At 44.4% G+C, this 12,084-nt stretch overlaps 11 non-coding genes across 11 annotated transcripts; all 11 read left to right on the top strand.

Moving 5' to 3' along the window:
• The first annotated feature begins 175 nt into the window (after window positions 1-175).
• Window positions 176-247, top strand: Trnat-agu (transfer RNA threonine (anticodon AGU)). The gene has a single exon. It is a non-coding gene; the product is annotated as a tRNA-Thr (tRNA).
• Window positions 248-834: 587 nt separating this feature from the next.
• Trnar-ucg (transfer RNA arginine (anticodon UCG)) lies at window positions 835-907 on the top strand. Its single transcript has one exon. It is a non-coding gene; the product is annotated as a tRNA-Arg (tRNA).
• A 439-nt stretch (window positions 908-1,346) lies between these two features.
• On the top strand, window positions 1,347-1,419 carry Trnak-cuu (transfer RNA lysine (anticodon CUU)). The gene has a single exon. It is a non-coding gene; the product is annotated as a tRNA-Lys (tRNA).
• Window positions 1,420-1,737: 318 nt separating this feature from the next.
• Trnat-agu (transfer RNA threonine (anticodon AGU)) lies at window positions 1,738-1,809 on the top strand. Its single transcript has one exon. It is a non-coding gene; the product is annotated as a tRNA-Thr (tRNA).
• A 554-nt stretch (window positions 1,810-2,363) lies between these two features.
• Trnar-ucg (transfer RNA arginine (anticodon UCG)) lies at window positions 2,364-2,436 on the top strand. The gene has a single exon. It is a non-coding gene; the product is annotated as a tRNA-Arg (tRNA).
• A 6,750-nt stretch (window positions 2,437-9,186) lies between these two features.
• Trnar-ucg (transfer RNA arginine (anticodon UCG)) lies at window positions 9,187-9,259 on the top strand. Its single transcript has one exon. It is a non-coding gene; the product is annotated as a tRNA-Arg (tRNA).
• Window positions 9,260-9,698: 439 nt separating this feature from the next.
• On the top strand, window positions 9,699-9,771 carry Trnak-cuu (transfer RNA lysine (anticodon CUU)). The gene has a single exon. It is a non-coding gene; the product is annotated as a tRNA-Lys (tRNA).
• Window positions 9,772-10,089: 318 nt separating this feature from the next.
• On the top strand, window positions 10,090-10,161 carry Trnat-agu (transfer RNA threonine (anticodon AGU)). The gene has a single exon. It is a non-coding gene; the product is annotated as a tRNA-Thr (tRNA).
• Window positions 10,162-10,710: 549 nt separating this feature from the next.
• Window positions 10,711-10,783, top strand: Trnar-ucg (transfer RNA arginine (anticodon UCG)). The gene has a single exon. It is a non-coding gene; the product is annotated as a tRNA-Arg (tRNA).
• A 439-nt stretch (window positions 10,784-11,222) lies between these two features.
• Window positions 11,223-11,295, top strand: Trnak-cuu (transfer RNA lysine (anticodon CUU)). Its single transcript has one exon. It is a non-coding gene; the product is annotated as a tRNA-Lys (tRNA).
• Window positions 11,296-11,613: 318 nt separating this feature from the next.
• On the top strand, window positions 11,614-11,685 carry Trnat-agu (transfer RNA threonine (anticodon AGU)). The gene has a single exon. It is a non-coding gene; the product is annotated as a tRNA-Thr (tRNA).
• The last annotated feature ends 399 nt before the right edge of the window (window positions 11,686-12,084 follow it).

Genomic DNA, 12,084 nt, shown 5'->3' with positions numbered 1-12,084 from the left:
AATAAATTTGTTTTGGAATTTAATTTGTACATCGATATGGTGTGAGATGTGTAGGAAAGCAGCAGCTGTGCTAACGAAATGCAAATAATGGTCGCTCATGCGGTGCGTTTCGAGCTGAAGGGCTCCGATTCACTAGTCTGTAAGAACAAAGTACCCGAAAAGCGCGCTAGGAGGCGCCTCCTTAGCTCAGTGGCAGAGCGCTGGTCTAGTAAACCAGAGGTCGTGAGTTCGATCCTCACAGGAAGCATATGAATTTTGTAACAGCCCCTCCCACCGTGGCCCTTTCGAAAAAAGCGGTCAAGGATAAAAAAAATTATGAATGGGTGCGGTATTTAAGAAATGCTCTCGCAAATGAATAGTGTGAATGGTGCTATTAAAGTGGGCACCAGACACTGCTGCTTTTGGCAGTCTCCGGTGAATGCCGACGTGAAATACTTAGTTCTTGTGATGTATTTTCTACCCCTGATAAAGACCCTCGCGATTATCATCGTCGTCGTCGTCGTCGTCGTCGTCGTCGTCGTCGTCGTCGTCGTCGGCGGCGGCGGCGGCGGCGCTTTGGTAATAGCGACAACTCGCCATTGTATCACTTAAGGTGAGGTACCTTCCGCAAGCGACTGAGATGGCACTAAGCGATTGAAGCTGATTTGCCACCTCTTGTTTGATCAGCGTCATAAGGGCTTGAATGTAACTTGCGATGGGACACAGCAAGAAGTAGCGTCGCACTTTTAGTACTAAAATTTGAGATGGAGAACTGGGTCAAAGATGGGAAATTCATTCCGCCAAGTGTACAAATGGTGAAAATGAGGTGTGTGTGGGGAAGCATATTGCGCCAGTGACCGTGTGGCCTAATGGATAAGGCGTCGGACTTCGGATCGGAAGATTGCAGGTTCGAATCCTGTCACGGTCGAGTTTTTCCTGTTCTGCAAAAGATGCATGCTGTTTTAGTGTGTTGTTTGAGTACTGCAAAACTAGTTGAAAGTAGCTGCTGTCCGCTTCCTGGCTGCAAAACCGGCGTCTACCTGAAGCACAAGCAAGACAAGGGTGATCTGTAGCGAAATTTTCGGCACAGTGCCGTTCAGGAGAGTTTTTGTTGCAACTACTGCATCTGATTCAGGACCCAAGGGCTACGCCACAGGCGTCTGCGCACAGTCGAGCATGTGTGTTGAATAATGGTGCTGATAGCCACGTATCATTTCAAGCAGATTTGATGCCTTTCGGAGACAATTTTTCATTAAATAGGATTGTAACTGATTTGTGGCAGCAGGAAATAAGCTGTAGTCAAAAGAATCTTCAATAGATGGTCGCAGGTCAAATCAGTATTGTATGGCTCGTAACCCTTGTGTACAGCCCGGCTAGCTCAGTCGGTAGAGCATGAGACTCTTAATCTCAGGGTCGTGGGTTCGAGCCCCACGCTGGGCGCCTCAAAATTTTGTGTCTACGCGGATCCAACATGCGCCCCTCTCGTGAGCCTTGCGTGATGAACGTAACGGGTTACGACGATGCCTAGCTTCGGATGAATATCACAGGAACGGTATTTGAAGCTGAAAGTAACTCTGAAATGAAATAAATTTGTTTTGGAATTTAATTTGTACATCGATATGGTGTGAGATGTGTAGGAAAGCAGCAGCTGTGCTAACGAAATGCAAATAATGGTCGCTCATGCGGTGCGTTTCGAGCTGAAGGTCTCCGATTCACTAGTCTGTAAGAACAAAGTACCCGAAAAGCGCGCTAGGAGGCGCCTCCTTAGCTCAGTGGCAGAGCGCTGGTCTAGTAAACCAGAGGTCGTGAGTTCGATCCTCACAGGAGGCAAATGAATTTTGTAACAGCCCCTCGCACCGTGGCCCTTTCGAAAAAAGCGGTCAAGGATAAAAAAAATTATGAATGGGTGCGGTATTTAAGAAATGCTCTCGCAAATGAATAGTGTGAATGGTGCTATTAAAGTGGGCACCAGACACTGCTGCTTTTGGCAGTCTCCGGTGAATGCCGACGTGAAATACTTAGTTCTTGTGATGTATTTTCTACCCCTGATAAAGACCCTCGCGATTATCATCGTCGTCGTCGTCGTCGGCGGCGGCGGCGGCGCTTTGGTAATAGCGACAACTCGCCATTGTATCACTTAAGGTGAGGTACCTTCCGCAAGCGACTGAGATGGCACTAAGCGATTGAAGCTGATTTGCCACCTCTTGTTTGATCAGCGTCATAAGGGCTTGAATGTAACTTGCGATGGGACACAGCAAGAAGTAGCGTCGCACTTTTAGTACTAAAATTTGAGATGGAGAACTGGGTCAAAGATGGGAAATTCATTCCGCCAAGTGTACAAATGGTGAAAATGAGGTGTGTGTGGGGAAGCATATTGCGCCAGTGACCGTGTGGCCTAATGGATAAGGCGTCGGACTTCGGATCCGAAGATTGCAGGTTCGAAACCTGTCACGGTCGAGTTTTTCCTGTTCTGCAAAAGATGCATGCTGTTTTAGTGTGTTGTTTGAGTACTGCAAAACTAGTTGGAAGTTGCTGCTGTCCGCTTCCTGGCTGCAAAACCGGCGTCTACCTGAAACACAAGCAAGTCAAGGGTGATCTGTAGCGAAATTTTCGGCACAGTGCCGTTCAGGAGAGTTTTTGTTGGAACTACTGCATCTGATTCAGGACCCAAGGGCTACGCCACAGGCGTCTGCGCACAGTCGAGCATGTGTGTTGAATAATGGTGCTGATAGCCATGTATCATTTCAAGCAGATTTGATGCCTTTCGGAGACAATTTTTCATTGAGTAGGATTGTAGCTGATTTGTGGCAGCAGGAAATAAGCTGTAGTCAAAAGAATCTTCAATAGATGGTCGCAGGTCAAATCAGTAATGTATGGCTCGTAACGCGTTGCGTGCAGCCCGGCTAGCTCAGTCGGCAGTCGCGCTTCAGCTGTGCTACCGTGTGGACGTGTGTACTGCTGCGCTCCGACTGTGTTGTTTACATACTTGTTCTGCTGTTGTCTCCTTTGCTGTCTGTCCGTTCATCTACGTGTTTGTATATCTTCGTTAGTGTTTGGCTGTTTGTCACCGTTCTGTCACTCACCGGAATTTCGGTTTTTTAACCGGAGTTTCATCCCTGTTCTGAATCATGTCTACGAACGTCAGGAAAAACACACTGATCTTCGCTTTTGATAAGGAAACCCGTCATATCCAGCCAACGTCCCTGGAAATACACGATTGGATTACTGAGGTAATTGGTGTCAACTCTGATTCCGTCCATACAATGCAGTTAGACAATGATAAATACTGTATTTTTGTTAAGTTTGAGAGCTCGGTGACGATAGATAGACTTTTAGCAAAGTGGGGTAGTGAAGTAGAATTCATTCACAGAGACGGCTCGAAGAGCAAAGTTCGGATCTGGCGAGCTGATATTGTTTACACTACCGTTCGCGTGCTTAACTTACCTATTGAAATTGATAATGATTTAATTAAGGATGCGCTTTGCAAGTATGGTGACGTTAAATCTGTTAATAATGAACATTGGTCTCGTCACTACAAACTGCAGTGTTTTAACGGAATTCGATCTGTGGAGATGGACATCAAGACCAATATTCCGTCTCATATATTTGTACATGGCTACAAGGCGCAAATTGTGTATTCAGGTCAAGTACCGACCTGTCATGTTTGTAATGAGTCTGGCCACTTTAGACAGGATTGTCCGCGGCGGGTTTTTGTATTGAAAAGCAACCTAACGCAACGCCAGAAACTTACCCTAAATGATGTCTTGCCAAATAATGTATCTGTCCCGTTGGGTGTGAATACTGCCCAAGCAAACCACTCTGATTTATCCGTAAATGATATTACTCAATTTCCATGTTTAGATAAAAAGGCTGATCTTGACACCCCCGCATCCTCCGAATTGCAGACAAAAAAACGGCCCCATGAGATAACTGATAGCTGTTCTGACGACGAGTTGTCTGACAAATCTCACTCCGCACGCAAACAAAAACAATGCGAGGAGGAGGTAATGCCACAACTCCAGGAAATACAGATGGAAGCCTGTAAACAATCAGAACGTAAACATTTGGTGGGAAACTGCGAAGACGGGGATGTTTCTAGCAATAGCCACGAAACATCAGGAGGCGACACAGTTTGCAAAGACGAGCAGCCTTCTGACAGTCACGAGAAACAATTAGTGTGTCTGGCTCAACCCTCTGTAACGGCTAGTGCTTCCCCGACGGGTACTGACCACACGACAGGACTAAGCAGTACAGTCCGTGTCGTACAGTTGGACGACCCGACAGGATCGGCGTCACAACCAACCACCACAAAACCCGTCACAGAGCCTTCGGATGCCCCACGAAGGAAGTTAAAGCCACAACCGAATGTCAATGCTCCTCGTAATCAGACGAAGTTGAAGGGCGTGAAAGGTGACACGAAACCCCATAATGTGCGTTACGAAACTGTCAGGCACGAGTTATTGAAAGAATCTCCTGAGGAACTTCCTGATAATCAATCTTCTACTGACTCAGGAGGAAAATCTCAAACCTAGACTGCACCAATACTGCAATTTGCAACCTCTCAATGGGACGTTCTATTCTGTCTAAATTTTCTGTCTCCTAAGTAATAATTTAGTAGCATGTTATTTATTCACTGTCCTAACATCCAACGAGTAATAGCGCAATGACCCAGTGTTATACTATTGCTACTGTCAATATTAATAAAATACGGTCGGCATTGAAAATAGCAGCGCTAAAAGAATTTTTATATGATTCGGGAACTGATATAGCCCTGCTGCAGGAAGTTGTCACGTCAGATTTAAATATTCCCGGATATGTTGCTCACCTAAATGTCTCCACGAAACTAGCGTGGGGACAGCTTTTTTAATCCGGGATGGGATTCCAGTAACGGAAGTAGAACGATTGGAATCTGGAAGGGGAATAGGGCTCAAGATTTATGACGTGTCCCTTATTAACTTGTATGCCCCTTCCGGCAGCTCACATAGATCTGACAGAACACGATTTTTTAAAGACGAGGTAATATACTTATTACGCAAAAACCCCAGTCACCTTATCATGGGGGGTGATTTTAATTGCGTCCTCAACAGGAAAGATCAGAGTCCGAATTTTAATTATTCTGCTGAATTAAATCTCGTTACTAGCTTAAAGCTAAAGGATGCTTGGGAATGCCAACACCCTGCTAATGTCGAGTACACTTATGCAACATCCAATGCATGCAGCAGAATCGATAGATTCTACATTACCGAAAATCTCGAAACAGCTCTATTGAAAACAGAAACGATTCCTGTCTACTTTTCGGACCATTCCGGTGTGTTGGCCTGTATAAATTTACAAGCGCAGCCAATCCGCCGCTTCAAAAACCAGTGGAATTTAAATGTCTCGCTGTTACAAGACCGTGAATTAGAAGATCAGATAAAAGACGCATGGGCGTTGTGCCTGCGTGCTCTTCCTAGATACGCGACTACCATAGACTGGTGGACAAAAATGACAAAGCCGAAACTTAGGAAGACGATCATGCAATATAGCTTTCAGAGGGCCAGAGATCTTAAAAACACTATAGAGTTCTATTACTCAGTACTCAGAGAGCTATATGGTCAAACATCTGGTTCACATCTTCGCCTGACAGATATCAAAAAGATTAAGGCTAAATTACTCAGCATTAAGAGGCATCAGCTGGAAGGACTTAAAATAAAATCCAAGGCGAAATCTGTATCAGAGGACGAAACAACTTCCCTATACCACCTTCTGAAGCACGCTAAAAACAGAAGAACGATGCTTATCGACGAATTACGGACGACTAATGGTACAAGTCTTAGGACACAGAAAGAGATTCTGAATGAGATCTATCGCTACTTCGATGAATTCTATTCTGCAACTTCCAGCTGCGAGGAATCTATTGATGATTTCCTCGACTTTCTTGTGCCACAGCTGACGGATGATGACAACGTTACCTTCCTGTCGCACGTCTGTAATGAGGACGTTTATGAGACTCTGTGTACCTCCCCTCTGAATAAATCCCCAGGTCCTGATGGTCTACCTGCAGAATTTTATGTCCATTATTGGCCGATAGTGGGAGGGACAATTACAGCGATTGTAAATGAAGTTCTTCAGGGCGCAATGATACCCTCTGAATTTAAAGAAAGTAAAATAGTCCTTATCCCCAAAACTAAAGGACACAAAGATCTTACTAACTTCCGACCAATTTCGTTGCTCAATGCGGACTATAAAATAATAGCAAGAATTCTCAACAAGAAAATTTCATCCTTAGCAAGTAGACTGATTAGTCCGTATCAACACTGCATTGCAGGTAAAACTCTGTTTCACAATTTAGCGGAATTTCGGGACATAATTGCAATCACTTCCGTCACTAACATCAAATGTGCCCTGGTTTTCCTGGATTTTCATAAAGCATTCGATCTCGTGAATCATATCTACCTTTTCAAGACGTTAAAAAAACTCGGTTTCCAGGAACGAGCCTTAAACGTAATAAAAAACGTGGCGACAGGAATAAACGCATGCATAGCAGTTAATAGTCAGGCTACGCGAAAATTACAAATACGACGCGGTGTTCCTCAGGGAAGCCCCCTTTCAATGTCACTATTTGCCATTTCACTGGACCCATTTCTTAAACGTATTCACGATAAATTAACAGGTATAACACTGTCAGGGTGCAAAACAGCTATAAAAGCTTATGCAGATGATGTAGGCGTCATCATCAGAAATAATGACGATGTAACTACGTTAGCTGCAGAGATTCAGACTTACTGCAGTGCGTCTGGGGCAAATTCAAATGAAAAGAAAAGCAAAATTTTACATATTAGGGGTTTTGAGCACATAAACGTAGAGTGGGCAAAGCTGGTCAGGCAGCATACGACGCTTGGTGTCACATTAACCGCATGCCCAATGAAAATGACTGCGTTGAATTGGAAAGCTGCGGCACGGAAAGTGCAGGGTGCTATAATGGAAAATTTATCACGGAATATGAATCAGATTCAGAGGATTAAGTACATCAACACGTGTATATTAGCTACAGCATACCACACTGCTCAGCTCTTTCCACTACCCAAAATGATAGCCAAGAACATAACGTCCCGAATCACAAATTTCCTGTGGAAAGGAGAACTGTTTCGAGTAACCGCCAAAGTGGCCACCTTACATCCCCGAAATGGTGGTTTAGGTCTAATCAATATTACGAACAAAGCCTCTGCACTCTTCGTCAAAAGGCAACTAACTATCATTAGAGAAGTACCGGAAAGTATTTCAAGCCGACTTTTTGAAATTCTAAAGCCTCGCAGCCTGCAGCCTCCTATTGATGTGCAAAAAATTAATAATCGTCTCCAGCACGTGCGAGCCTTTTATATTGAACTAAGCTACTTGAGGGACGAAGTTACACGCCTACGTCACTTAACGTCAACAGATATTATGCGGGTCTGGCAGACATGTGAAGGAAAGAATAAAGTAGAGAGACAGTTTCCTCACATACACTGGACTGCTATCTGGCAAAACATCAATTTAAAAGTTTTATCTTCTGACACGAGAACGGCATGGTACAAAGCCGTTAATAATATCATTAGCACCAACGAAAGATTATATCAAATTGGTCTCAGTGACACCAATCTATGTCAACGATGTCGACTAGTGGACACAATTATCCATAGATACACTTGCAGCGGCAATATACATATCTGGAATTGGCTCAAAGTGCAAATAGCTCTCATTACAAGGTCTTCACCTCAGTACATCTCGCTGTCAGTGGTGCACAGACCACAAGACCGTTATTTTCCAGAGACGAAGAATAATGCCGTCTATTGGCTCCTAGGAAATTATGTAACTTACGTAACTCTTGACGCTGGAACTGACACCGTTACAGATTTCAAGATATACTTACAGTGCAAATACCACAAAATACGTACGTATGCAGACCACAAGAAGACATATGGTAATATGCTACAAATTATATTTGATAGAATGGGAATAGGCTAAAACCCATCAACCTAAAGCACACAGTATTGAGTGACTATATTACTACGTGCAGAAGCATTGTCTGTTTCATTTCCAATACTTTCCTTTTTGTTGATTTTCCACTATGACAAAACGGTCAAAAACGACAACTAATAAAAAATTAGAAAAAAAAAAATTTAAAAAAAAAATTAAAAAAAATGAAGGCAGGAACAACCAGTAGAACATTGAGTTGTATTTCTCATTTTGTGCACACGAAGAGCCATTACTTATTTCACGAACGAATTCTTTTCATTTAATCATGATAATATAAAAAACCATACAAAAAAAAACAAAAAAAAAACACAACTTAAAAAAAAATTAAATAAATTAAAAACAACAAATTGCTAAAGTGGGCAGTTGTATTTTTGGATCGTAGGAGCAAAAAGGTCGAAAATCAGTGATGGGTATGGTGGAGACATTCTGGCCAGGCCTCAGATTATTTTTGACCCCTGCCCACTTTGCCTCCGTCTGCCAATCACTGAAAAAAAAAAAAAAAAAAAAAAAAAAAAAGTCGGTAGAGCATGAGACTCTTAACCTCAGGGAAAAAAAAAAAAAAAAAAAAAACAAAAAAAAAAAAAAAAAAAAAAAGTGGCAGAGCGCTGGTCTAGTAAACCAGAGGTCGTGAGTTCGATCCTCACAGGAGGCAAATGAATTTTGTAACAGCCCCTCCCACCGTGGCCCTTTCGAAAAAAGCGGTCAAGGATAAAAAAAATTATGAATGGGTGCGGTATTTAAGAAATGCTCTCGCAAATGAATAGTGTGAATGGTGCTATTAAAGTGGGCACCAGACACTGCTGCTTTTGGCAGTCTCCGGTGAATGCCGACGTGAAATACTTAGTTCTTGTGATGTATTTTCTACCCCTGATAAAGACCCTCGCGATTATCATCGTCGTCGTCGTCGTCGGCGGCGGCGGCGGCGGCGGCGCTTTGGTAATAGCGACAACTCGCCATTGTATCACTTAAGGTGAGGTACCTTCCGCAAGCGACTGAGATGGCACTAAGCGATTGAAGCTGATTTGCCACCTCTTGTTTGATCAGCGTCATAAGGGCTTGAATGTAACTTGCGATGGGACACAGCAAGAAGTAGCGTCGCACTTTTAGTACTAAAATTTGAGATGGAGAACTGGGTCAAAGATGGGAAATTCATTCCGCCAAATGTACAAATGGTGAAAATGAGGTGTGTGTGGGGAAGCATATTGCGCCAGTGACCGTGTGGCCTAATGGATAAGGCGTCGGACTTCGGATCGGAAGATTGCAGGTTCGAATCCTGTCACGGTCGAGTTTTTCCTGTTCTGCAAAAGATGCATGCTGTTTTAGTGTGTTGTTTGAGTACTGCAAAACTAGTTGAAAGTAGCTGCTGTCCGCTTCCTGGCTGCAAAACCGGCGTCTACCTGAAGCACAAGCAACACAAGGGTGATCTGTAGCGAAATTTTCGGCACAGTGCCGTTCAGGAGAGTTTTTGTTGCAACTACTGCATCTGATTCAGGACCCAAGGGCTACGCCACAGGCGTCTGCGCACAGTCGAGCATGTGTGTTGAATAATGGTGCTGATAGCCACGTATCATTTCAAGCAGATTTGATGCCTTTCGGAGACAATTTTTCATTAAATATGATTGTAGCTGATTTGTGGCAAAAGGAAATAAGCTGTAGTCAAAAGAATCTTCAATAGATGGTCGCAGGTCAAATCAGTATTGTATGGCTCGTAACCCTTGTGTACAGCCCGGCTAGCTCAGTCGGTAGAGCATGAGACTCTTAATCTCAGGGTCGTGGGTTCGAGCCCCACGCTGGGCGCCTCAAAATTTTGTGTCTACGCGGATCCAACATGCGCCCCTCTCGTGAGCCTTGCGTGATGAACGTAACGGGTTACGACGATGCCTAGCTTCGGATGAATATCAGAGGAACGGTATTTGAAGCTGAAAGTAACTCTGAAATGAAATAAATTTGTTTTGGAATTTAATTTGTACATCGATATGGTGTGAGATGTGTAGGAAAGCAGCAGCTGTGCTAACGAAATGCAAATAATGGTCGCTCATGCGGTGCGTTTCGAGCTGAAGGTCTCCGATTCACTAGTCTGTAAGAACAAAGTACCCGAAAAGCGCGCTAGGAGGCGCCTCCTTAGCTCAGTGGCAGAGCGCTGGTCTAGTAAACCAGAGGTCGTGAGTTCGATCCTCACAGGAGGCAAATGAATTTTGTAACAGCCCCTCCCACCGTGGCCCTTTCGAAAAAAGCGGTCAAGGATAAAAAAAATTATGAATGGGTGCGGTATTTAAGAAATGCTCTCGCAAATGAATAGTGTGAATGGTGCTATTAAAGTGGGCACCAGACACTGCTGCTTTTGGCAGTCTCCGGTGAATGCCGACGTGAAATACTTAGTTCTTGTGATGTATTTTCTACCCCTGATAAAGACCCTCGCGATTATCATCGTCGTCGGCGGCGGCGGCGGCGGCGGCGCTTTGGTAATAGCGACAACTCGCCATTGTATCACTTAAGGTGAGGTACCTTCCGCAAGCGACTGAGATGGCACTAAGCGATTGAAGCTGATTTGCCACCTCTTGTTTGATCAGCGTCATAAGGGCTTGAATGTAACTTGCGATGGGACACAGCAAGAAGTAGCGTCGCACTTTTAGTACTAAAATTTGAGATGGAGAACTGGGTCAAAGATGGGAAATTCATTCCGCCAAATGTACAAATGGTGAAAATGAGGTGTGTGGGGAAGCATATTGCGCCAGTGACCGTGTGGCCTAATGGATAAGGCGTCGGATTTCGGATCCGAAGATTGCAGGTTCGAATCCTGTCACGGTCGAGTTTTTCCTGTTCTGCAAAAGATGCATGCTGTTTTAGTGTGTTGTTTGAGTACTGCAAAACTAGTTGAAAGTAGCTGCTGTCCGCTTCCTGGCTGCAAAACCGGCGTCTACCTGAAGCACAAGCAACACAAGGGTGATCTGTAGCGAAATTTTCGGCACAGTGCCGTTCAGGAGAGTTTTTGTTGCAACTACTGCATCTGATTCAGGACCCAAGGGCTACGCCACAGGCGTCTGCGCACAGTCGAGCATGTGTGTTGAATAATGGTGCTGATAGCCACGTATCATTTCAAGCAGATTTGATGCCTTTCGGAGACAATTTTTCATTAAATATGATTGTAGCTGATTTGTGGCAAAAGGAAATAAGCTGTAGTCAAAAGAATCTTCAATAGATGGTCGCAGGTCAAATCAGTATTGTATGGCTCGTAACCCTTGTGTACAGCCCGGCTAGCTCAGTCGGTAGAGCATGAGACTCTTAATCTCAGGGTCGTGGGTTCGAGCCCCACGCTGGGCGCCTCAAAATTTTGTGTCTACGCGGATCCAACATGCGCCCCTCTCGTGAGCCTTGCGTGATGAACGTAACGGGTTACGACGATGCCTAGCTTCGGATGAATATCAGAGGAACGGTATTTGAAGCTGAAAGTAACTCTGAAATGAAATAAATTTGTTTTGGAATTTAATTTGTACATCGATATGGTGTGAGATGTGTAGGAAAGCAGCAGCTGTGCTAACGAAATGCAAATAATGGTCGCTCATGCGGTGCGTTTCGAGCTGAAGGTCTCCGATTCACTAGTCTGTAAGAACAAAGTACCCGAAAAGCGCGCTAGGAGGCGCCTCCTTAGCTCAGTGGCAGAGCGCTGGTCTAGTAAACCAGAGGTCGTGAGTTCGATCCTCACAGGAGGCAAATGAATTTTGTAACAGCCCCTCCCACCGTGGCCCTTTCGAAAAAAGCGGTCAAGGATAAAAAAAATTATGAATGGGTGCGGTATTTAAGAAATGCTCTCGCAAATGAATAGTGTGAATGGTGCTATTAAAGTGGGCACCAGACACTGCTGCTTTTGGCAGTCTCCGGTGAATGCCGACGTGAAATACTTAGTTCTTGTGATGTATTTTCTACCCCTGATAAAGACCCTCGCGATTATCATCGTCGTCGTCGTCGTCGGCGGCGGCGGCGGCGGCGGCGCTTTGGTAATAGCGACAACTCGCCATTGTATCACTTAAGGTGAGGTACCTTCCGCAAGCGACTGAGATGGCACTAAGCGATTGAAGCTGATTTGCCACCTCTTGTTTGATCAGCGTCATA

Source organism: Schistocerca cancellata, chromosome 8 (assembly GCF_023864275.1).
Source record: "Schistocerca cancellata isolate TAMUIC-IGC-003103 chromosome 8, iqSchCanc2.1, whole genome shotgun sequence".
Classification (NCBI taxonomy): domain Eukaryota; kingdom Metazoa; phylum Arthropoda; class Insecta; order Orthoptera; family Acrididae; genus Schistocerca; species Schistocerca cancellata.
The sequence above is the reverse complement of the archived record's forward strand: the minus strand, read 5'-3'. Positions and strand labels throughout refer to the sequence as shown.